The sequence below is a fragment of the Netta rufina genome, assembly GCF_964035555.1.
Source record: "Netta rufina genome assembly, chromosome: 3".
Lineage (NCBI taxonomy): Eukaryota > Metazoa > Chordata > Aves > Anseriformes > Anatidae > Netta > Netta rufina.
The window spans coordinates 39,834,395-39,861,122 of record NC_140125.1 but is presented as its reverse complement, the minus strand read 5'-3'; positions in this window follow the sequence as shown (position 1 = coordinate 39,861,122).

Sequence of the window (26,728 nt, the reverse complement as noted above, 5' to 3'; positions counted from 1 at the left end):
GAATTTAAGGTACTTAACTTTTTCATGTGTGACTCAATAAACATTGCCCCCTGTATTTATTCAAACCTCTTTGAAAATCCTAGTTCGTAATATTGCCATATGAAAATATTATGGCACAAGGGTTTACATTTTTTCCAAGCTCTACTTCCTGGGATCACATGGTACTGTAAGTACTTCAATTTCCATTTTTAGAAGAAAAGGCAGAGAGAAACAAAGGTCCTTTAGGTCTAAACAAACAAAAAAAAAATCTAATGTGCTGCATCCAAATTCCATTTTTAACAAAAACCTGTATTTGGGGGATGAGTTTGAACTATTTCTGAATATCTTTAATTAGCTAAACAACACTATGTGTACACATGACACAGAAGTTTTCAGAATGACTTTTATAAAAATAAGTCATTTTAATTAATTTTTGTTTCCTTTCATAAAAACCAGGGAGAAAAGGAGTTAAAACAAAATAAAAATATCTTGCTGGCTAAGCAGAACTCCTCTGAGGTGTGTGAGACCATGTTCCTGTGAGGTCTGCTCAGTAAAAGGCTCCCTTCTTGAGTTTCTCATATCCTAGGCCTGTAGATTAAGTTTGTTTTGTTGGAGCTTCTTTGCTTTTATAGAAATAATTAAATGTTTATCAGATCAGTGTGAAAGGGACAATAGCAGCCTTCTATTCAAGGTGCTCTCCTGGGGTGCAGAGGACCCAAGTTCAAGTCATTACCTCAAGGCTTATGGGCCAAATTCCAGACAAACATGTCTGTAGATTATCCCACTTCAGGTGCAGGTACAGTGACCAAAGTGGCCACAACTCTTTTCCTTCTGATGTATAAAAACACACAACAAGGCTAGAAACTGAACAGCAGGGAGACCAATTACTTCTCTTCATCTAATTTTTGGAGGTGAACCTATATGAGAGACCTCAGCGTCCCTCTATCACCAACACGTCCATAGACCCAGGGAAACAGTAACCTGCCTGGAAAGGTGAACTAAGCATGATCATAATCTGTGTGTTTGTGTGTGTCCTTTCCAAGCAAGGAAGTTAAAACCTAGCCTTTAGTGTGAAAATTAAAGACTTTTTTATTTGGTTGTGGGGTAGAGTAGCCTCACCAAGGATCCTGCCAATGCAGCCATATGGGTTTAAAGCCATCCATCAAAAGCCACATGGATAGGAAAACAGTCATTCTCTGAATTCAAGCCCTGGGATCATTTTGGGAAAAAAAAAATATCTGTGCACAGATCACCATGTCTTGTGGACACTTACTCTCTTGTTGAACAGAGCAGAGTGAAAGCTATGAGCCTTCAGATCCCATCTAAAGACTTTTCTAGGAGGCATATAGCAAAAATCTGTGCCTGTTATTAAAGAAAATTATGTTCTGTGATGCATATTATGATATAAAAAATACCTATCACCAGTTCAGGAAAAGAGTGCCTGAATCCAGGCATGAAGAAGGAGGTCCAAACAGAGTTATAGTGATGGTGCCAGTGACCCTCTTCAATGTCCAATATGACCATACTTCCTTCATTCACATTTTCTTCAATTGCACTGCTCATGGCCTTGGTTAGGGCTCTGGGACACTGCTGGGACAGTAGAAATTAATATTTTATTATTGCTACAATTACTCCAGTAATATTTGTCTCAGGACAAGGACAATTTCCATTATTTTAATGCTTCTTACTACATCTTCTGGAGGCTATGCATGTGGAAAGGAAGTGCGAATCCTTATTTTTGGAAGAGAGATGTGACAAATGATGAGGTATTATACACTGGAGACAGCAGTCTGAAATCACTTACAATTGGGATGTACTTATAATACCGTAAATCTTTTTCAAAACCAGTAATCACAGATGAGTACAGAGCTCAGCAGTCTGGTTAGGAAGAGACATTACCTATCTCTTTTTTGTACAGTGCCCAGCACCCGCATTGCAGCTCCTGTGTGCTCCTGTTGGCAGCTGTGGGATAGCCTGTATTAGCACACAAGCTTACAGAACAGTATGGGGATTTAGAGGGACTAATTATTTGAATATGAATCAACAATGCAGTGCTGTGGCAAAACAAGGCAAATGCTCTGTATTGAGTCACATTAATAAGAATGTCACGCGTAAAAGAAATGAGGTAATTATTCTGCTCTACTTCACTTGATAAGCCTCAGTTGGAGCACTGCATGCTGTTGCGAACACCACATTAAAAAAAGAAATACATACTAATTGGAGAACTCAGAAGAGAACAACAAAAATAAGCAATGATTTGGAAAATAACTCTTGTGTGCATGATTGTTCATAAACACATGAAGTGTTATTTAAAAAGGAGCAATTATTCTTATTCTCTCAATTCTGTACTAATATATGGATTGAGCACAGAAGAAATTGAAGTGGGCAATGCCAGGGACAACATAGGTTACTGAATAAAGCACAATATAGAAACAACAATACTTTCAGAGCAAGAAGCTGAAGAACCTCTCGGCATCACCATCTGTGGAAATGGTCCAGACAAGCCTGGACAGTAAAACTGACTGGAGAACAAGTTGTTTCATTCCCAAATACTTCTGAAGTTTCCAAATTTATCTTCATGTGAAACCAGAAAATGTCTAAATATCTGTAAAGGAAAATTGTATGAAAACTGCACACTGACTAAATGTTTAACATTTAACAAAATGTATTTACAATGAAATTATTTCTTATTGCATGCTATAATTATAAAATATTCAAAATGAAAAGTGATTTGAAATGGAAAAAATCAAAACACTTTATCCTAAAGGTGACAAAATGCAATATATTAACAGTATCTTCAAATGTGAAAAGAAGTTGTAAAGAGAAATCAAAAGAAATCAGCATGATTTTATAAAATCATTTTAAGTTTCAGTAGAATTGAAAAAAAAATCAAAGTAATTGTATTATTTTATTTTGCTACTATTACTGTTACTGTTACTATTGCTATTATTGTCATTATTATTAATTTTATTTTTTTAAAACTTTATAATTCATGTGTTCAGCTAGGAAGATATAGGAAAAATACCTCCCATATTCTGACTTGCAAAGTTACAGAACGGTAAGGGAAACAAAGGAAGGTCTCCAAGTGCTGTTCCACAAATAAGAAGATACTCATGGAGAAGATACTGTTTATTCCTTTCAGTATTTAATAACTAATTTCTAGTGGGTGCAAAATACCTGAGGAGCCATGCAGATATAATGTTTGTGCTGTACTATTGATCAAATAACCATAGTTTAACATAAAAGAGTGTTCTCAGCAGTAGAACTTTCAATTTTAAAATCTCATTATGGCTTTTTTACATTTTTGTGTATAAAACTGTTTTTTACAAATATCCACTGTATAATACTAGAATAACCAATGAGGAGGAAAATGTATCTATATGGTACACATATTGCTTGTTGCTTTTTGGCCCTCATATTTATGCTACCTCTGCTTCTGTTCAGATTGTTGCATTAGCAAATTGCCCATCAGCTTTCCAAGCGTGGCACTCAGCCTTTGCAGCCCTGGGGATATCGGTAACACAAAGATTGCCCCTTGCAAGCTGCAATGACCTGCGCCCTACAGCTCTATCTATCACATAAAAATGTACTGCTCCACTATTGTCACTTTGCATGGCTCAATCTCAATATCTCTTTTCAGGTTTCCTGCTGACTGACAATGTCAGTTACAACATTTCACACAATTTTTCTTCTCTATGTGTGAAATTACATATCCAGGAACTGTGAAAAGAGAATCAGCAGGTTCCCGGTGCTGTTTCTCTGCAATGAAGGAGAGCTAACCACCATCTAGGAAAGCAGGACTAGGCAACTGTTCCAGGAAAAAAAAAAAAAAAAAAGAAAAAAAAAAAGAAGAAAAAGTTATCTATGAATATTTGTTCACATTTTTAAACACTTCTGCTATGATTTTGGTCAAACCATTTTGTGTCCTCAGAAAAGACAAACACTACATATGTTAAGTAAATTTTGAAAGATATTACAGAATCACAGAATCACAGAATTTCTAGGTTGGAAGAGAGCTCAAGATCATCGAGTCCAATCTCTGACCTAACACTAACAGTCCCCACTAAACCATATCCCTAAGCTCTACATCTAAACGTCTTTTAAAGACTTCCAGGGATGGTGACTCCACCACTTCCCTGGGCAGTCTGTTCTGTTTATATTGTTAGAGGTCATTTCCTGAACTCCTAATTTTAAGCATTTTTATCAGGAGGATGATTCTAAAAATTGCTCTCATCAATTTCAAATTTTGATTACTAGCACTGAACTGCCTACCGATAACCTACAGTTTGTCTGGGTAGTTGTATTATCAACCTATTTTCTGGGTAGCTGTTTGTGAACTTACTAGTTGTCTGATAATTTCACAGAACTACCAAAGAAAATATGACAGGTTTATAAACAAATCACAAAATAAAGACATCAATTTTCTTATTCCTTTGGCTCAGCAGGATTAAAGCAGGATATATACTCTAGCCTCAAGCCAGTAGCTTTGTATTCTAAATGTCACTACCTTAGGGAAAAGATAGTAATTTATTCACCAAAATACAACTCACCCATTTTCAATCAGGTAAGTGACAACTTTGCACAGTTATTTCTCCTGCCACATATGAGAGCAATCAGATGAGTATGTTAAGTGTAGTGAAGTTACCTGGACCCCCTTGTGGTGTTCTACACCTCCATTTTCTTTTAATTTTTGCTTTCAAACAGGAAAGTGATACAGGAAATTAAGAGTCAACTGGTCCTGGTATGAATACGTAAAAGTGGAGTACACAAGGTTATGCCCTTTGTGCCAAAGCAGCATCTCAGCTAACAGCAATGGAGCAACATAGACATGTCAGCTGTGGCATGCAGTCTATACATACCTCTTCTCTCACACAGCCCCTTCAAAAATAAACAAACAAGCAAACAAAAACAAGTAAATAAATGTAAATCAACATAAGAAAGTCCAATTTACATCTAAGCAGAGAGATGAAGCAAGGAGTCACTCAAATACCTTCTATTCTGCTTACAAAGCAATGACTGTCCATTTAGACATTAATATAGATGTAGTATGCTACAACAAAGTATGCTTAAAAAATAAGTCATTCATCTCTGGTAACCCCCATCAAAAAATACAGTATTGTGATGAATATTTTCACACTTTGAGCAGCCTCTCCAGAACTAGTCTGAAGGACACACCCTGCCATTCAAAATGGGATGTAGGCTGCTTTTTCTCTCACCTATGAGAGCATTCTTTTGGATATTTTCTTTCGGCATTTACCCCAAATGCTTACTCAGAAGGTATCTTACATGTTGTTTTGCTCCCTTTGATGCAACTGACCAACAGGGAAAAAAGGACAAGAAGCAGCTTCTTATTGATCGCAAGCAATTATTCTGGGACCTGTTGTCTGAACATCTGAAGAAAGAAAACTTGTCTGTAAAGAAGTACAGTGGAATTGGGAATGCATGTGTCCTGCTGAAATCCTATCCTTGCTCTACCAAGAAAATGAGACCATTGAAAAAATCTAGTACCACATGGCTAAGATTTCTCCCACCCTTTAAAATTTTTGGAATAATTAATTGCTATTAATGGACATTTGATTTTGTAAAAGTACTAAAATTATAGTTCTAATTCAGATTAGCAGTCCCAAGCCTTACCCCCTGCCCCTTTTCCCATTCCCTTAGCAGCCCCTTTCAGGATATTATAACTAGTCACTAAAACAATGTTTTAATGACTAAATTGTGCTCTACTTGGCGTCAAATTTCAGGCAGCTTTTAATTAAAAAAAATTCTGTATGTAACTTATAGTTTCCCCAAGCAACTCTTAGCATATGTGACCAAGACTTACTCACCAGATCAACATAGGTCTTGCTGTCCTTGGCAGCAATCTGTGGGCTATATTTTTACATGGATAAACTGTTCTTGTACAGTTTCTTCAGTTCACCAACATGAACAATCTTTGCTCTATGTGATCTTCAGCAAAGGTATAGCAGTTAGGGATTTAATATATTACGTTTTTTTGTAGCAATATATGTCCAAATCTTTGAAACCAGTCAAGAGGGTTTTTATTTAAATTCATTATTTTTCTACATGCTAAGAAAAATGTTCAATGAGGACTTGAGGACTTCATATATCCTTTTTTTTTTTTTTTTTTTTTCTTTTTTTTTTTTTCTTCCCTGTAGCTAGCTGAGCAGTAAAGCAGAACTGCAGGAAGATGGCTCCCCTTACTAAACATACATAGGGAGAACAAGAGTCATCTAATTTAGTGCCCTGGTGATTCTAAGTTTTCAAATGTCATAAGCAGTGCTTGAATACTTCTCAAATCAAAGAGGTATTTTAAACTCCTGGAGCCCATTTAGATTACAGACTACCTGACACATTGTGGTGGTAGATTTCTTTGATGGGTTCCTTTACTCCAAGATTAGGGCTTCCAAACTTTAGCCAGGGCTTGCACCTAAAAGCCAGTCTGAAATTGAAAGGTGTATCTCAGTCCTACTCTCTGGCACATCCTGGTGACTGATGTATTTTCCTTTTGCTCTTTGAACACAATGAGACTATTGTAAGTTTTCATTTTGTATTCATTCACCTTTATACACGGGTGTCCAGCATTAAAGGGCCATTCTGTTAAACTGCCAACATTTCATCTTTTAAATGCAAGCTCTTGCTTGCAGACTGCCTTGCTTCTATGCTATGTAGGATCAAACTACTTGGCAGGGTAACAAATTTGATTTGCATTAGGAAGGGATATTAGGCATATAGGATTTCACAGTTCATTTTATATCCTAATCATCAGAAGCCTCTATTTGGGGTCTGAACCAGAGGGATTTGCTGCTCTCAAAATCAGTGTATCCAATATCAAAATATTTCAGAAAGTTCATTTTATTTCATCTCTCCAAAGTCAGTTAATGAAAGGTGCAATTCTAGTGAAGAGCTCTTGGGCACAAACGTCTGTAAGCCCTCTTTAGTTTCATTAAGAGTGAATAATGTAATATTAGATGGTGACATTTAAGGGTCACTGCACTCCTATACATTGCAACTGAATGGATACCCATTAAAAATATTATAAGACTAATCCCGCAAAGGGTGAATCAGAAGCTGAGGATGCCCAGTACTCCTTAGGGGCTACAGATCTCTAACGATCCAGCTCTTCTATTCTGGTGCTGATGCTAACCTTGGCGTTGTTACAGCTCCTTGTTCCTGGATCACAGGGAGCTTCAGAGGGAGATACCATGCCTTCATGGAGGCACCTGAACCCATACTAATTTCCACTGAAGAAAAAAAGGTTACTGAAGAGAAAAAAGAAAAGTCACTCAAATTAAGTGAGGAAATGTCCTCTTTTTCCCTTGTTGGGGGGGTTCAGAAGGGAGGTGGTTTGTAAACTCTGTGAGACAGAACTGCTGGCATTTTTCCTCATGGTTACAAAAGGCTAGGGAAAAAACGAGCAAAGAGTTACTTGGATGAGATTAGTCTGTCATGGTAACAGTGTTTATTTTACTGACCTAAATCTTAATTCTTCCACCTCTTCTCTCTACAGCTGTGGACCATTATTGGCATCTCTTTCTTTGTTAATACTATTCCAAAGTCAAATAGCTTTAATGTCATTAATTTTTGCAACTGGGTGTATCTAAGCCAGAGATGCTGTACTACTGGCAGATGACAGTTTGGTCTTCAGTTGCAATGCACACAACTCGGCTCAGTGAAAGCTTTAACTGCTGCACCTCCTCATAGGATCTGAGGTGCTGAAGATTTTAAGATGGTGCAGAGGATGACAGTTACATTGCCTCAGGCCCACTCTTCTACCCATATTATTGTTTTTCCTCAGTGGTTGTTGAACCCATTCAGTCCTTGGAGTCCTTGAACATCCCACTTAAAGAAATGTAGAAGTCACTGGAAAGCATGCTCTATTTTCACAAAAAAAAAAAAAAAAAAAAATAATGCAAGAGCTTCAATCATATGTGCTGGTGGTCTGCTCATCTATTACTCACTGAGAGCAGGACTTGGTATTTCAGGGTGCTCAGGCTGACTGTGGCCACAGGCCTCTTGCTTGTTCCTAGTGTTCAGACCTCTCCACTTGGACCTGTGAAACTGAACCTCTGGGCACAATGATTACTTTCCTGTTAGACCATGCAAGACCACACAACCAGCAAGGAGGATCTGTAAGTTGGACATTGACCTGAAAGTAAAGTGAAGCCATGAACAAGTCTCTTCAATGTTCAGTTTTTCTGTCTGTGCTGATTTCCTTCTGAATGCTGAAGACCGTGACTGAGAAATGAACAAAGCATGAGACCTAAGTATCACCCTCAATAAAATCCTAACTCAGAAGGAAATCATTAAGATTTAGCCAATATCCATATTTTGGCACATGCCTATGGAAAATTATTTGCATTTTAATTATAATAAGCATGATTTGTGCTTTAAAATGACATAATAACAAAATTTGATTGTTATGACTCATTCAGTTGTTAAATCACAATCCAGTTGTGATTAATTTTAACCACGCACAAGTCTTGAAATGGCTATTTAATAGGACAGGATAGTATTAATATCAAATAATGAATATGTTTTAAACAGCAAGCTACAGAAGTTTTCATGTTTTATTATCATAGTTAGTTCCAAAGAACATGGTGTAGTAGAAAATGTTTGTCTGCTTTTATATATAAATTTTTGATAGTTCTCAGATAGTTTGTTATACCTTTGGCATAGTTAAAGTCTCTAAACTGCTCTAGACATTTTGGTGTGTGTGTATGGGCAGATGAAGAGAAATGAATCCACAAATCCAAAATGAACCCATCTACCAGTTTCCAAATGATACTTTTTCTGGAAGCCACAGTGCCTTGGGGCCCCTTAGCATCTACAGTAACATTTGATAAGCTCCAATTTTTAAAAGAAATATCTGCACATCTTGCTTCAAAGCACATTTTAGCACAAGAGTCAGAAGTCACAGCTAAAAATCCAGTCTCTAACCATGAGCTTACAGTTCTATAATACTGCTTATATGTGGCTGCAGTAGAATACATCAGACTCCTGGTCTTCATCAATACCTTTTCCTTGACACTCTCAGTTCAATCCCCTTCTCTTACAAGAATGTAAGTTGCAGCAAAGACCTGTTCAGGCAGAATGATACCCCTTCCAGTCATTCCTAGCCTCTGAGACTGCGCCAGTGGAATAAACTGAAGACAGATACTGCATATGTAGACAGCAAACCAAGAAGCTCCATGAGCAGCCTAGAAGACTGCCCACACCAACCCAGAAGCATGTCTATATCCTACTATACCACACTGACCTATTTTTAAATCTAGAAGAGAGTAGCAGAGAATGGTATGAAATACCATGCATCAAGACACATAGAAGAGCTTCTATATTTCATTACCACAGCCTGTGTTCAACAAATTTTCCCAGATTTCAACCAGTACTTGTAATGAGTTAGTGACAACTGGCAGAGGAAGCGCATATCAGCCACAGTCCTATCAAGGATTTTGGGTATGTGTGCACATGTAAGAAATCCTTTTAATGTGTGGACAAGTACTAACACACTGGAAGTGCAGTCTATGCCTCCTTGGTTTGCTGGGTAAGAGAGGGGAAATGTCTTTTTCTGCTGCTGCAGCCATACAGAAGCAGTAGAATCCTCTTTGTCAGAGAACTTGCCATTTCCTTCTTGAATCCTCATCCCTGTTCCTCAGTAAATCTTATAGTACAAGGAGCATTTCCACAGGACTCTGCAGGGTAGCAGTAGCAGAGCTTATATATTATATGATGAAAGACTGGAATGGAGAGCCATTGGACCAACCAAGATGACTCTCTGCAGCCTATGGACTTCAAGACTGAGCCCTTTTGCAAACTACATACAGAAGAGTTTGCACAGAGCTGGTATCCTCATAAGTTCAAACATATATCTAAACAGAGAAAACATTCATCTTTTTGTTGTTGTTGTTGCAGATACCCAATTAGATATGCCATGTTCTTTCAACTGCTTGATTGCAATTTGGCAGAAGTTTCTGAGCAATTTGCAAATTTAATAGTCATGTGTATCAAAAAATTGCCTGCAGTGAAGCAGACTCAAAGAATATGCATATTGTCTGCTTAGGTCTAAAATTAATAACTTCTGTTAGCATAAATAAGGAAAAGAAGTAGTATGTCATCACTATGCTTTTCTTTAGACTAATTTGTGTGATGTCTGCTCTACAACATGCTATACAAACATTCTTTCCCCAATATTATACTCAAATTTAGGATGAAAATAACATAAGAGAAAATATAACCTAATACTCTTGATTAAAATGCTTTTCAGGGAAAAGTCAATATATTTAAGGTAATAAAGAAACACTATAGAAAGTATATATATATATATATATATATATAATTATATATATATAAATATATATATAAATATATACATCTCTCTATATAGATTTATATACAATATATTATATAGAAACACTATAGAATTTTTTACCTCAAGCATTTCACATGCTCTCTTCTGAAGTCCTGAGGATTTGAGAATAGTCTGGATTAATTCACAGATAGGATTTAGTGCAGAAACTACTCACTTAAGTTGAAACGCTGCATATGTATGATGTATATATATGATGTATATGAAGCAGCCTGCAAAGTCTTAGGCGTTAGTTGGTAACAGACACCAACCAGTGGCTTGCAGGCTGAGACAAGAGATGGACTTATGTGTCAGTAGCAAGGACATCTAAACTGGTGCTGTGGTATTTACTGGTGCAGGAGTGGTCCTTGCAAACCACACACCTCCAAGGCAGGCCACTGCCCGTGAAACTAGAAGGTGGCTGAGTAGGGAGGAGATTCTGCTTCAGGGAATGACAGATCCCAGGGCATCATGTGTGCCAGGGACCATTCCCCAGAGACAATGTGGTTGTGGGCAGCCTTTTCTGGGAAATAAGAGCCTTTGTGTGTGTGGATATGCTGACCACCTGCCTGTTTTACATTCTAATTTAGGCAAAGGCAAAGATGGCCAGTGAGCCCACTGCTCCCAGATGTTGCTGAGCAGGTTTGCTAAGGGCTATGCATGTCCTTTTTATCCCAAATCTTTCCAGACTCTTTAGGAGCTAGAGAGGGAAGGGAGTTACTAGGGTGGGGGGGAAGAAACAACTGATGTGGTGAGATTGTGTATCACCAATCAACTTGGAATAAGGATAAAACTTCAAAAGGACAAAAAAATTCCCTACTCAGGCTGTATCAAAATCTCTAGGTCACAGTCCTCTTGGCTCCCAAATTAGTCAACTGCATTATGGATCATGAGCCACAGTGAAAATATTTAATGGGAAATGATTGCAAAATGGTGCCTTGAAGCTTAAAGATTATTCCGTGACAGAGTCAATGATCACAGGGACTTTGCTGAACCATTTCTAAGTGTCTACTGCAGGAAGAAATAAGTCCCAAAGCACGGTTAGGAAGTTAGCCAAACAGCGTGAACCAAAATGTCTGAACTTTCTTATGGTTTCTAAGACCCCCAAAATTAAGAGTTGTTAATTCAGCTGTTCAGCTATTGGTACTGAACTATTCCATTTTGATGAAATCGAATGAGGGGAGATGATAAACTACATCTTTGAGAAGGGACATTTGCTTCAGCAGCAGCTTGATGAGTGAGGGAAATTCACAAGGGAAAATTTTATATGTCACGCAGCACTCTCCATATGTCTTCAGAGAACCTTGTTGTACACCATTTCCTCAGAAAGCCCTTCAAAACACTACAGGTATCCTTACAGGATAATTAGACAGCTCTGTCTGTGGTAGAAGACTGAAGTTTTAGTTTCCATAAATGACTATTTCCTGGAACCACTGGCAGGCTAATCCATGAGAGGAGAAGTGATTTTTTATATTTATGCCTAAACAATGCACAGGACCTGCTTCAAAATAAGGGACCACTTTAAGAATGATCATAAAGCACTTAAAATCAACATTCCTACAGGAGCAAACAGCCAAAATTGTAACTTCAGAAAGGGGAAGTACATAAAAATGAGAAATCTTGTTAAAGTGGAATTTAAAAGGAGCAACCAAAAGAATAAAAATTTGCAGATACCATGTTTACATACACTATTAAAGTCTCAGAGTAATTGCACATTATGTATCCAAAGAAACCTCAGAAACCAGGCCTTAAAGGACCACACAAAAAAGGCAGCATAACTGTACAATACTGTAAGGACAGCTAATTGGGGTAGAAAGAAATCCTTCAAATTGTGGAGCTTATGTGGATCAGTGAGGAAAATAGAAGAGAACATAAACTTTAGCAAGTCAAATGGTAACTCATAATAAAACAGACCAAAAAGATTGTAAGGAACAACACACCAAAGATATAAAAAAAACAGTAATAATTTTTTTTTTTTTTTTTGAACATGTTAGTGTTAGATGCAGAAATTCTGCCAGAGAATTTGTAGGGTTGATAGATGGTCATGGTGTAATAAGACTGCCTATGAAAGACAAATAAAAAGTAATATGGATGGGGGAAGGAATCCTAAATGCTCTTACTCACTTTTGAGCTCTAGATTAGCTATTACCACTCAAAAAGGGTCCTGGTAGTCCTTGTGGGTAGTTCAATGAAAATGAAAACATCAACTCAGTGCTTAGCAGCAGTAGTGAAATGAGTAGAATCTTTGCAATTATAGAGAAAGGAATAGAAAACGAAGTAGAAAATGCTGAATACAAATCCATAAAAAAGCCTAAATCTTCACTCCTAAATGCTATGTTTCTCCAGTGTGGGGGAGAGCTGCCTGTGTGAGCATGAAATCTGAGGTCCTTCTTCCCATGACATGTTTTTAGTGAAGATCTGGGAAAGCAAAAATATTTCCACTACACTTAAAAAAAATAAAATAATAATAATAAAAAAGAATGTACAACACACAGTTAACCTGTGGAACATTTTTCCACACGATACTGAAGAACTGAAAGTGGGATTGCATGTCAGTGGCATATATTAGATTTTTTTTTTTTGTTTAAAAATTGTTGCTTGTGCAGTAAAATCTGTTAAATAATGGTTTCACCAGGAGAAGTTAATCTTTGGTACCTTTTTTTCCTGCTTGGGTGCTTTGAACCCATGTCTGGATTAATTACTGTTTATACTAGCAAAGTGAAAAAAAAGTCAATGGAAGGAGGCATTGAATCCCAGAACAACTTCTTCCCTAGTGCTTGAGAAACCTCTCTACAACATGTGTTCAAAGCACCAGAGAAAAGCCTTAAATTTTCAATCTACTTCTTCTTGGGTGAAATGATTACATGGTTCAGTACTCCAGATGCCTATTTGAAAGAATCTTTCAGGTGAGAATAATTTATATTCAGTACTGCAAATATTTAAGATGCTTAGGGATGGGAGAGGTGTCAAAATACTAAGTGCCATCAAGACTTGGATCATTCTGGGCCAACCTTTCTGTGGTAGAGGAGGTCTCATTTTGGAAATACAGGCATCTGCAGATTCATGGATGTTGAGGACTTAGGTGCCCACAATGGCAATAGGATCCCAAAGTTGTTTCATTGATTTATTATTTATTACTCTATTTTTTACCCGCTTCCATCAGGTGAAGTGAAGATACTCTTTATGGGACCACCATTTTTGTGCAAATGAAACTGGCAGGACCCAGCTGCTTTCAGCAGACTCATTTTGAACCTGTTCTCTTGATGACTTTCCTCTGGATCTATGCTATTCATGGATCTTGAATAGCATACTCCATACTTAGATTTTTATTCTTTTTATTTATTTAATTTCTGACTGTATCCAAAAGAAACTACAAAAGAATTAAAGTATCAGTGGGAGACAGATCTTTTTGGAAAACAGTGTAAGACTCAAAGGAATGACTGTTACAACAGAAGCATTTACATCTTTAGTTTCTCTTCCAAGTTCAAAAGAAAATTTCCAAACCCTGCTTCTCTTCTGAACACATAAGAAAACATCAAAAAAAATCTTTTTTACACAAATCTGTGCATGAATTTTTCCTAGGGAAAGAAAGATGGTAAGAATCACACATGACACATTGATTAAATTGATTGCTATTGGATAGCAATCTGATGCTGGTAGTGAAAGGTGTGTCAGAAGAGCAAGAAAAGAAGACATCAGCTTTTGCTTTAACATTTTGCCTTTGAAGGAAGACCAAAAGTAAGTCAGGAAGTTCAGATGAAGAGGTCTTCTTTTGGTTCATGCCTTAGACTTCCTTTTGAAAGCAATAATTTATTTGCTTCCAAGAACTGACCTTTGGGACAGTTTTCTTGTTGCAAGTTGCAGTTTCTTTTCCTCATTTTCTTTCTTGTCCATGAGTCAGCCAACAATATTATCACCTCTGAAATATGGAAATCTTTGTCATAAGGAGGTGGTTATTGCATAAATGTACTGTAATAGGTTAGAATCTCAGCTGGTGTGAGTTGCTGTAGCTCCATAAAAACTTTGCCAATTTACACTAGCAAAGAATATGTGTCTGTTGCTCTAGTTGCCAGAATTCATACTTTCTTCAGTAGAAATACATGTTCCCATTAAAATCCCTCAGTTGGTTTCTGCTGGACAAGCAGAAGCTCTGTTTCTCTGCTCCAATATCTAATTGCCATCTGGAACCAGTAGCAACCACATAAGAATGTTAAACTGTGATACTGACAAGGCTGCCTCTGCTTGGGTTTGATACACCACTGTTACCCACATCTGTCCTTCAACTTCAAAGAGTTGAGTGGAATTCTCCATGCTGAATTCAGTGCCCTGTTATTGCCTAATCTTTACAACTACAATTCTTTCTGCTACTCCTAAACACTTTCTGTGTTTTGACAGAAGAATAGGCTGCAAAGGAGGAAAAAGAATATTCTGTGTCCTCCATGCAAGACTAACCTTTCCATCCTCCATTTACAAACCTAAAGTAAAAGCTGCCTGCATCAGATTTCTGACCTCCTGCGCACATCTCACCAGTCAGTCATCCTCACTCTGTTTTTTCATTTTCCTGTGAGCTACCATTTTTCTACATTCACATTTAGATTCTTCCACTCTCAATTATGACTAATTCCACATATTTCTTTGTGATAAACACAAGAAACATTAGTAAATTTTAACATCTGAAAGTAGCATTAGGATGCGTTAGCTTTGCCTATTGAATAGGGCAGGACAGAAAAATTTCCCCCGTCTTCATTTTGTCATTTCTATTAAAAGTTTTGCCCACATGGTTGTGTGAGGAAGATACCTAGACTGTAAAGATTTCAATGTGAGATTCACTCTTTATAAACCATTCAAACCCTTTCATAAACAACAATGATCATGATGTTGCATAAACAAAAGATGTTGCATAAACAACATCTTTTTCAAAAAGTAAACAATTTAACTTTATTCAGTGACATAGTTTGAATGATACGGCACAAAGGCCCTCTATAAATCTGCCCACTGTTGCTCGTTCCATGAACCACCATTTCCTTGCTATGTAAAGTGCATATCTCATAAGCACATGGAAGCCACAGCATCTGCAATGCCAGCATAAAAATTTAACATGTCCCATAAGCAAGTGTGGTTATTATATCAGGCAGTAAAGATAAAATCCTAAATTCTCCTGACTTTTTGAGACAGAATATCTCAGGATTGGGGCAAAAAGTAAATACAACATATAGATATTAGTGTGAAATATTTGTATTATCAGTCCTTAGGTATTATGTGGTGCTAGGTATTTTCAAAAAAGTTACAGATTAAGACAAGAAGTAAAGATTTTGGAAGCAGTAAAAGCAAATTTTATTTTATTTTATTTTATTTTATTTTATTTTATTTTATTTTATTTTATTTTATTTTATTTTATTTTATTTTATTTTATTTTATTTTATTATTTTATTTATTTATTTTATTTTATTTTTTAATTACAAATAAAGCTGTCCTCATAGAGAGCAGAGAACAGGCAATGATTTAAAGACTCATGGTGTGAGATGTCACCATCCTCAACAGATGTGAAAGAAGCTGAGAAGGAATATTCCACTCACTGAACATGGGAATAAATGAATGAACTGCAGTAGTTTTCTAAGAAGGGAATAATATATATGTCAATCCTTCAAATGCCAAGAAGTTAATGTGACAAGAACTAACAGCAAAATGGAAGCTGTACTGTAAAACTAGTTACCTCACTAAGTTTTCCCATCACTGTTTTCCATGTTTATTATGTAGCAACAGCTAATTAGTGCTGTGCATGTCACATGTGAGACTTACACCACTTGGACAAACCGCTCTGGAGTATATCTGAGAGGTCTGACCCATAACCTGAAAAGTTTGCATGAAATTAATTACATGATTATTCTGTTCTTTGTTAGACTTATGTAAATCCTAGCAAGGGCCTGATCCTGCACTACAAAAGCTAGCAGAACAAGTCCATACTGTCTATTCAAGCTATTACGTTTTACAACCAGAAGTTGCTGCAAGGTCACAGATGTGCTTCCCATAGCACAAGAGACATTAAAACAGAGTAGAGCCAGTACAGTGAGTACTCCACCAGGTCTCTTCTCTTCCTGCCATGGGAGCACTAGGAACAGGAGGAATGTGAGAAGGCACAAGCAAAAATGAAACCTCCCAAAATTCAGTATGTCTTGAGTTCAGCCCTGTTACCCCAACCACCTACTGCACAGAAACTTAGGTGACAGGTTGTAATGACATCCCCAAACCAACCCTAAGTGAAGTGAATAGATTTCCTGATGTGCCAGTGACTCTCTTTAAAATAGTCTTGCTTACTTGGTTAAGAAAGGAGTCAGTAATTCCAGCCAAGCCTCCTACTCAGCGAACTGAATCAACAAATTGTAAGAGTCTGTTAGATCCAATCTAAGTTGGTTACGCATCTTTTTTCTTCCATTGTTATTTTGTATGTGTATTTTAAGAAGATATTTTACCTCTTTGTATACTGTTTACTTTCAGCCTATTAATATGAATACAATATAATCCTGTCTTCCCTAAGACCATGAGAAGAATAACATAGAACATACCCAGGGAAATATTAAAGAAATATGCTTTCTACATGGGTGTTTTATTTGGGTTTTATTTGCACATATTCAGTATAATTATAGTTTAAATAGGCTATTTTCCATACCCACATAGGCAGTATTTTCCACATAAAGGTTCACATTGGCTTTAGACCCACCCACAAGCTATTTACTTGCATGGTATACTTATAACGATCGAACTTGTAGCTACTTCAGCCAAACCTAAATATTTTCACTTCTGCTTCTTTTGCAAGCCATTTTCTCCTGAATAAGTTGTTTCAAGTTTATACAATCACTTTTATGAAGTTTATGGTGCAACAGGTTTGCTCCTTCACTCAGATATTGACTGTAGCTTCGAATTCAAGTACAGGTTTCAAGCACTCAAAACATTAGAAAAGTTTACAGAAAGGTTTTACATTGGCTGTTTTCCAAAGTATGGACTATTTGCTGAAGCTGGATTTCACTTTCAATTTATTTATTTATTTATTTATTTATTTATTTATTTATTTATTTATTTTCTTTTTCACCCCAAAGTTCAGCAGAATTTTAGTTATACAAATTTTCATTTAAGTAGTCGGACATCATTTTGTTTCTAATCGTCAGACAGGGTTTGAAAGTCATCTTCAAATATGAGAACAGGCAAAATATTAAGCAACACAAGACAGAAACCCATTTCCCACTTATTTTGGACCCCTCACACTAAACACTTTTTCAAGCTATTCCTAATGGAACAATTGTAAACATACTCTTCTCTTCTTCAGATGGAAAATATTTTAAACCGCAAAACAGCACAGAGTGAGTGAGGACATCTATGCAATGGGCAGATTCCCAAAGAAATGTCATCTGCATGTATGCCCCACAATCTCAGGGAAATGTCTTCCCAGGCTTGAGAAACTTTTTGGTTTGGAGGCAACCCCCCGATGTTATGAGCATCTTCAAAGTGGAGCATCAGTGTAAAATGAGCATTTTCTCAAAGGAACACCTCCTAAGAACAGGAAGTTTTTCTAGGTAGGGATATTCCCAAACAATATAAAAATCTTCAAAGCAGAAACACCATGTGATATGAACTCTAGAGAAAAAGGAGGCGATATACACATACATGCACACAATGTGAAAGCTTTCAGGAAAAACATGCTGTCCTAAGTAATGTGAAGGGTTTTGTTTTGAAGAAGCCACCCCCTGCTGTGGCAGTAAGTATGCATGTATGATTACTAAGATGTCTAATTAAATTATCCTTATCTGAATGCCATCTGAACTTAACAAAGCAGATAATAAGTTCCAGAAACAGATACCATGTGGGGGGCCAAATTATTTTACTTCCAAAAATTGGAGCTTGAAATTAGAGATGTGTAGGTAATAGAGAACATGATTTTGCTCTACCCCCACTGTCTGCACCTGAACTGTTCTTTCCATCAGACAAATCATGGAGCTAAAGTGAAGCTAAATGCCTGCAGGATCACTTCACTTCTATGAAGAAACTGCAAAATACCTTCTAACTCAACTTAAATAAGTGGATTTCCTCCAGATTTATACATGGACAAGTGTGAGTAGTATTGTCTTATATTCCTGCAGTGATTAAACATCAATTGCAAAGAATCGGAGTATGATCAACTCTTGATTATTTTTCAGAGACTTATCCAGGCTGCAGATTAACTGCAATATAGCCTCTATAGTTTCACTGAAGTATAGACTGAAGATTGACCTGTTGAGACCTGGAGCCTCAAGGTAACTGTGCAGAAACCATCAAGTTTTTCACAAAATACTCCTGGATCTCAAGGGTCTGAAGAATACTGTGCTTTCTACATTTCTGAATACTTTCAGCACATGACTGTGTTAATTTAATCCATCACTGCCTCTGCTGGATCAAAACCTGAATTCCAGGCATGTGGGTGTCCTCAAGTTATTCAAATATTTATAGTTATCTTAATTTCCTTATTGTGTACTCTCAGTAAGTACATTAGTCTGTAACGAGTTACTGAAAATATATCTCTGTGTTACCTCAGTGTACATTTGGATTTGGCAAAATAATGCAAGGCAACATATTTTTCAGTGCATTGTGACAGCTATAATCAATACTAGACACATTATGGAATGTCAGGGAAACAAGTTCATGGTACCTATAGAAATTATCTACTGACTGATTCAATGTGAAATTTGCTGATTCAGGGAGTTTTAAGTTGGCTTGGTTAATATCAGAATGTAAGAATAAGGATCAGATGTCAGCCTATCAATTAGCCTGAAATTTCAGAACTGGAGCTGAGTGTCTGGAGGACCTTCCAAGGGACAAGCACAGCTCATGAAAGCATCAGGGCCATAAGGATTGAGCCCATGCAGAAAAACAATCCCCTGACCCAGTCAATGGACCCTGTCAAAACAGCTGTACACTTCCTGTACCACAACATGGTACAAGTAAGCTAAGCACTTCTGACTTCATGCCTACATGTATATCAGTAGCTGAACAACTCTGTGAAGACCTCACTAGTCTTAGAAAATCTGTGCAGAAGCTTCTGCACTTACCAGACTTACCGGATCAAAGCTGGGTCAAGAAAATTTCTCAAGCTTCAGACACATTATGGACAGCAACATTGATATATCATTGGAGAAAAAAATAGAGCTAATATTTTATGTTATTTGTGTATAAAATACTTTTTATATATTTGCATATGTAATATAATATGACATAAGTTGCATATAATACATATAATATCATAGTATTGATAGTTTATATATTATTATATAAACAATAAAAAAGTATCAGTAATTTGCTCCTGAACCAGCAATTAACACTTTTTCCATTACTATGTTGCAATAGTAAATTTAAATGAATAATGCTATAAGACAGAAATAATACCATTCAAGTTTAAGCAGTGTGAAGGTGTTATTATGCTGAGAGCAAGGAGCAATATACCTCAGGAAACCAATTTTCTATGAAACTTAATTTTGTCTGTGAAGGCTAGTATAACAACTCACATAAAGTACATTGCTGCCTTGTAACTCTAATAATGCTGTGGAAGGTTATAAAGAATAGATTTAGCCTGAAGAAATTTCTATGGTGAAGGTGAAGTCCTAAGAAACCAAGTTTTACTTCCTTTTGCTGCAGGCACAACCACAGTGAAAAGTCTTGGTCAAGAACGGTTCATCATTTCTTACAGGTTTCCTTTGTAATATCGCCAAAGTCAGCTTCAAAGATTTCATAGAAATTATGGTCGGAAGAGACTTTCAGATCATTCAGTCGAACTTCCTGGTACACCAATAGCCAGGGAGCAGTAACTAAATTCCACATAACCACCTAAAGGATTTGGATGCAGCAAGTGCTTCAGAAGTCCAGAAGACTAGAAATATTCAATATTAAAACAATTTAAATATTAGAACAACTGCAGACAGATGCTTTTAGGCCAGAGTTACCATTAATAAAGGAGGGGAATGGTCTGCTGTGGTTCAGTAAAGAATTAAGTACAAAATAAAACTACCATTACTTATTATTATGGTCTCATGGAAATTTGGCCCCATCATATGAAGTTATTTTGTTTTCTTTTCTTCACAGATTTACTTCTACTTAAGTAGAATTGTTACAATTATTTTGACTTCTCCATGGCATTCAATTTAGAGTCATGTTACATCAGGATTTAAAAGCACAGATTAAAAAAAAAGATTGTAGATATAGCTGAAGTGTGGCTGATAAGGAAATGTCAGACAATATTGCCAGTGAGATTTCAGTTGGGCCAATGCTATTTGGTGTCTATATTAAAAGCTTGAACACTGTCATAGGTGTCATATCCACATTTTATCTTGGAAAGCAACAACTCCATGGAAGATTCTGGAGTTATGGTGAAAAATTGCCTCAACAGGCAGCCTGAGGGCAAACTGGAAAAAAAAGCTAATGCAATCCTTGAGCATTTAAAAAGAGAACTATCAAGAAGAAATACAAAAGGCTTCTTCAATATGTAGTAGGGCTTCCAGGTAGATGTTAATCACTAATTCCACTGCAAGGTGAGAGAAAGGTTTGCAATCCCAGTGTTCCTGCTGACTCTGGGTGCATATTCACATCAGTGGGATGGAGGATGCTGCAGCTCTCTTCAGAGCATCTTCCCTCAAAAAGGCAATCCTGAGCCCAAGCTGTATTGTGGGATTGCCCTTGGGGTTGGTACAACACAACTACCTGTACCACTCTGGGACCCTGGATGTACCCACAGATCTACCCATGTGACCCAAGCAGACCAAGAAAGGTTTCCCACCTATGATAATGTTTTTCATTCATGCTACAACATCATAAACACTGACTGCAAGAGCAGCTATAATTTACAAATGTAGAATGAATTTTTCTGGTCTTTTTTGCTGACAGCAAACTTTTAATTACATTAAATTATAATTAGTTTCCTTAACAGAAACATGTGACTGACCTCATGTTTATTCTCAGCACAAGAACTAGTTATAAGTTCAGTTCATTTTTTTTTTCCACTTTTATCTATTTATTTATTTTAATGGGAATGAGAACTACTATACCTGTTAGGAACTAAAAGTAATATCATAACAAATTGGCATCTGTGGGAAAAGAAGACTTATAAATCATTAGAGACATGTGCAATCCAGGCCTCTTTGCTCTCAAGGCTTCATTGGAACAACATGTTGAAAGAAACAGCCAGTATTTTAAAAGCATCAGGAAAAAAAATAAAATATGTACATCATTTGATTTCTTTCTGTAACAGCACCTTAACTTGCATGTGACCAGATTATTAATCAAAAAACCTGACAATGTGTAGCTTTAAAAACTGGCTTTTCAAGAATTCGTCACTTTGTCATGCACACAAAGAGATGTTCATTTTACATTTTGGAAAAATGCCCTCTGCTGCAGCAAACAACAGTTATAAAAACCCTGGAAAGCCAGAATTCCATATCTAGTGCTAATGATGTTTAGCATCTAACAGAAAGCCTAAGAAGGAACTTTAACATGTACTATTAATACCATGCATTTTAGGTAGATATTGAGCGCCCAGCTCCAGTGTGATGAATGTACACATAAACCTCAAAATTAGTCTTAAAAGCATATAAACCACTTCAGTTGTTAAGATTTTCTGAAACCCACGTGTGTGGGTAATATCACTAAAAGCAGGTATGTTGGATAAAAATGAATGATGTCCCTTTTCCAGTATAAACCCAGGAGTTCATCTTCCAGTGTTGTTTATAAATAGAAGAGAGTCAATTTGCTTAGGATCTGCAGGACGTTTTGGTACTCCATTTAGATAATGACAACATTTTTAACACAGCTATCACTCATTAGGTCAAGAGGTTGTGATTAATCAAGAACTGTTTTGGTTTAGTCTGATAGACATCTAGTCTCTTTAGTTTACAGTTGAATGAAGATGGCTTCAACAGTTTACAGAATGAGCTGCAATGATACATTAGACCGAAATTGAGATGGAAGAGAGACGTGTGATCTATTTTAACCATTCCATTTGCATTACAATGTGTTGTGTGTGAATTAGTCTAGGCATTACTAGAGTAAATTAAAATCCACTGGGAATGTGTGAATGCATTACACAACAGGAATGCACTGGCAGGTTATGGCTAGAAGTCTGCTGAATGTTACCAGGCAATATTATTGGTGTTTGGACTAAAAGAGGAAAGTTTTTTTTTTTTTGTTTGTTTTAATAACTGACTGTCTGGTTAATGGCTGACTAGAAGATGAGAGAACTCTAGGCAGAATGGGTTATAACAAAAATCTCATGAGCAGGTCTGTTTCCATGAAACTGGAGACCAATATCCAGACCAAAGCAGTATAGGTCTGCTCACACAAACTGCAGAATGAGCATTCACACTTTGGGTGACTAATGAAAATGAAATAAACTCTTAAGCACTTGATTGCAATATGTCTTACAGTACTAAAAAATCTGAAGATTGTTTTCTAAGATTATCTATCATTACTTTCCCATCACCAAGTGCTGATGCTTTTTACTGTACAATCACAGGGGTCCTTCCTCTAGAGAAACCTCTCAGACAGCCAAAGGAATATATCCCAGGGAGGCAGTGGGCATGTGGTAGGAAATGAAAATGTATACTCAGCGACTCACTTTATCTGTGAGTACATACCTTGCACCCACTGCCCACAATAATTCCATTGCATGTTTGCAATCAACAGTCAACACTTCTTTTGAATAACACCTTCAGAAACCTTGTTGCCACAGCTCATATTGCATGGAGGTTTTTTATTATACATCCTTGTATAACCAAGTACATTAACCTATATTAAGTGCAAATGTAGTATAAAGGTCTTAAAAATATTATATAGTACTATATAGTTTTCAGCTTCTATTCACAATATTATTGCATTGCTGTAATTCTTTCTGAAGTTTCTGAAGTAATTTTTCTTTTGTAATGCATGCACTTTTGTGGCCCAGTGAGGTACTGCCATCTTCCTGTTTCTTTTCTCCTGATCATGTATGTAGACGGACACATATGCATGCATGCTTATGCACTTTCTTTCAAATGATTTTGATAGGTCTAAAGCAAAGTAACACCAGGTGAACAAACAGAAATCCCTTCAAAAGTTTCTATAAAAACAAATCCCATTAATTTCACTCTTTCTCTCCATATCATCTAATAATTCTTTGCTAAGTACTGCACATGTGCTTTCCGTAATACTACAAGCCAACAAAAAATATGATTACAAAATACACACCCTGGAATCTGTGGCACCTCTGATATAATTATTGATTGGATACATCTGAAAAAATACAGTAATGATATGTTGTTGTAACTAGCATTACAAATCTCCCTGGTTTTAATTAGAGAACATGCATTAGAAGGTCCAGAAGCTGGATATGTACAGCTTTATGGTTATGTGATGATTTAATGACTACTTTCATGCTTGCCAAAATTAGCATTGATGAAGAAAATCCAGTTGGCTCTGGTGATCCATCACTACCCATAGCCCCCTCCAGAACGAAACACCTACTCAAAGCAGGGAATTCCTCTTTGCGACATTCCCCCTCTCACTCTCACTCATGCTGTCCCAGGGGACACACTTGTCCTGCTTTGGCATGACTCAACTTCTTGTTGAGTCGACCTTTGCCCTTTTAAATGAAAGGGTTTCATGCCCTGGAAACTGGCTCTTTCAGTGACTTCCACTGAACTAGAACATTATTCTCCTACAGTAACACTGAAGAAATGCAGCAAAATAGGTGCTTTAGTTATTGGAAAAATAATATACTTTGAGAAAAGGAAATGCTGGACAGACCTAAAGCTCCTAAGCAGGGTACATCAAAGGGTGCATTACACATAGCTGGAGGATTAAAGTCCATTTATCTAATGATCTAATTAATGTTTTTATAATTTAGCATGCTATTAGAGAGATTTTAGAGAGAACAATGCCTTCAGATAAAGCCACAATTTCTAATCATTAGGAAGCTGCCTCTCCTGATCCTATTAATAAAAAGCATATCCTAAGTAATCTCTGAAAAGTCAGTGCTTTCAGAATACACCAGGAAAGCAGGAGATTATTTTCCTCCTTATTTTCAAAAGAAACCTCTGGAGAAAAACAAAACAAAACAAAACAAAAAACCAGTCTATCAAGAACTGCAATACTTCCTGAACGAATGCATAGGGAAAAAAAAAATAAAATAAAAAGAAAAACAAAAAACAAATAAGTGAGATGCTTTAAACAGCTCAAGTGAAGGACAGGAAAGAGGAACTTCAGTATAAAAAGTTAATCAAAGAAAAACAGGCTGCTAAGACAAAACAGCTTAGGCAATTAAATTGTTCCTGACTTGTTTTATTTCTAACACTCAATAAAATCTGACAATTGATGTTGTGACAAAACCTCTGACAATCTCACCATCTCCCAGCTAATAATGTCACCAAGACTTTGGAAAATGAGTCGTTTCCACATATATATTAAAAGTATGTGACAGTGGAACACTGAGGAACAAATACAGTCTTGAAAGAAACAATGGATAGATAAAACAGATAAAAGCCCTTACATTCCCAAATTTGCAGTGGAGTCAGGGTCTCTCCTCATAAAGTTTCACCTGCCAAGCAGGTATGGGATGCTATAGATCACATGAAACAGCAGTCGCCTCACTGAATCTCCACCAGACCATGACAACCTTGCCTTTGCTTATGGCTAGTAGGAAGGAGGGCTACAAATTCCCCTTTGTCATATAATGGCTCACAGTACAGAAAACGATCAGTAGTACTAGGAAAACATTTGGGGGCAGATTTTTAAAAATGCACAAGTATCTTATTCCCCAGTGAGGTAATGACAGTGCACCTTCAAACCCTGACCCTAAGCTCTACTGCACAACATACCTGGCTTTTGCTACTGATGTCATCTGAACATGTACTTCTCACCTATAAAAGTGTCATGATTTTTGAGCTGATGTCAAGGTTTTCAAGGCCCAGACTGACTTATTTCAGGCAATACAGTATGAATAAAAATGAAGGCTGCTTTTCTTAAAGTAGAAGGTTTTGTCCTTTGGTGATGAGGAGGCACTGACCTTCAGGCATTGCCTGAAGCCATGCTGCTCTCTAGAGCTTTCCAGGGGCTGGGAGTAAGGCTGGAGGCAAAGTGTGTTTGTGGAGACTGGAGGTAGAGGTGATGGTGTTGTGACACTCCCATGGTGGCCTTTGTGAGTTGTCTTTCAAGGACAACAAGGGTATCTATTGCAGGAGGAGTGACATGGTATCTGCATATCAAAATACAAACATACATCTCAAGGGAGTATATAAAAAACCCTGACACGGCCTTGAAAGTCTTGAGAACAGCTCTAAAGCAATGAGATTTTTATTTTAAAACTTTTCATGTTCTTTTTCCTTAAGATGCTGTTTGTACCTAGAATGATACAAGAAAGAAGAAAAATTCCTCTAGCTTTTAAGCACAGGACTGAAGTAAAACAACTGCAGCATCCCTAAAACTTTCTAAATGAGGCTCTGAAAGCCCTTTGCAGGTATTAGAGAATTAACATTCATATCAACAACATTACGGTGGGTATCTTATTCCCATTTTGTGAAGGGTGAAATTAAATTAAAAAGATGCTCTCTTTAATTAATGCTATGTTTCTGGCATTAGAGAGAAGTTTCCTCACTTGTTTGATGAAAGATGATACATCACATCCAGCCCATCACATGGCTTCCACAGTCATAGTCTCCTGCCTTCCTGACAACCAAAGAAGGAAAAACCCTACACTCACAAGCCCTTGTGACCACTCTGTGAGGTGTGACCTTTATCTCTCTGCAGCAGCTCATTAAAGTCAAAAGGGCACAGGCAGGGCAGTCCACGCAGGGTAATTTGCAGAAGATGGCATTGAGGGTACCATGGCAATTAGCAGGAGACTCGGCAGTTAGGATAGCAGCTAAAAAAGCCATGATTGCAAACCTGCATGCATGGGGAACCAAGCCAAAAAGGTCACATAATCTGCAGGTCTAGGTCTTAGGTGCCTGAAAAAGCAAAAAGAATTACTAGCACTCACAACATTTCTCACAACAACTCTCATTTATGCCTTTGCATCCATCTGGGAAGTAATGAGCTTGTCTTAGCATAGCCCTTGGGAAGTGCTAGGGACCTGTAATCTCCCTCCCCCATTCCTTTCTGCTTCTCTGTTGTATTTGAGCAGCTCAAGCTCAGGGCAAAATGTTATTTGGAGAGTTTCTGGACTTCATTTTCCAGAACAGGCATTGCACAACCAAGTTAGGACTCTGCCTGCATAACAGAAAAATAAACTGGGCTAAGGTTTCTTCAGTTCAGCAGTAATGGAGTGGGATTTCATTTAATTTAGTTAAATACTGTCGCTTGACAGAAAGAAATATGATCTCTAAGGCAGAGATTAAAACTGGTGGATCTAGTGCAAAT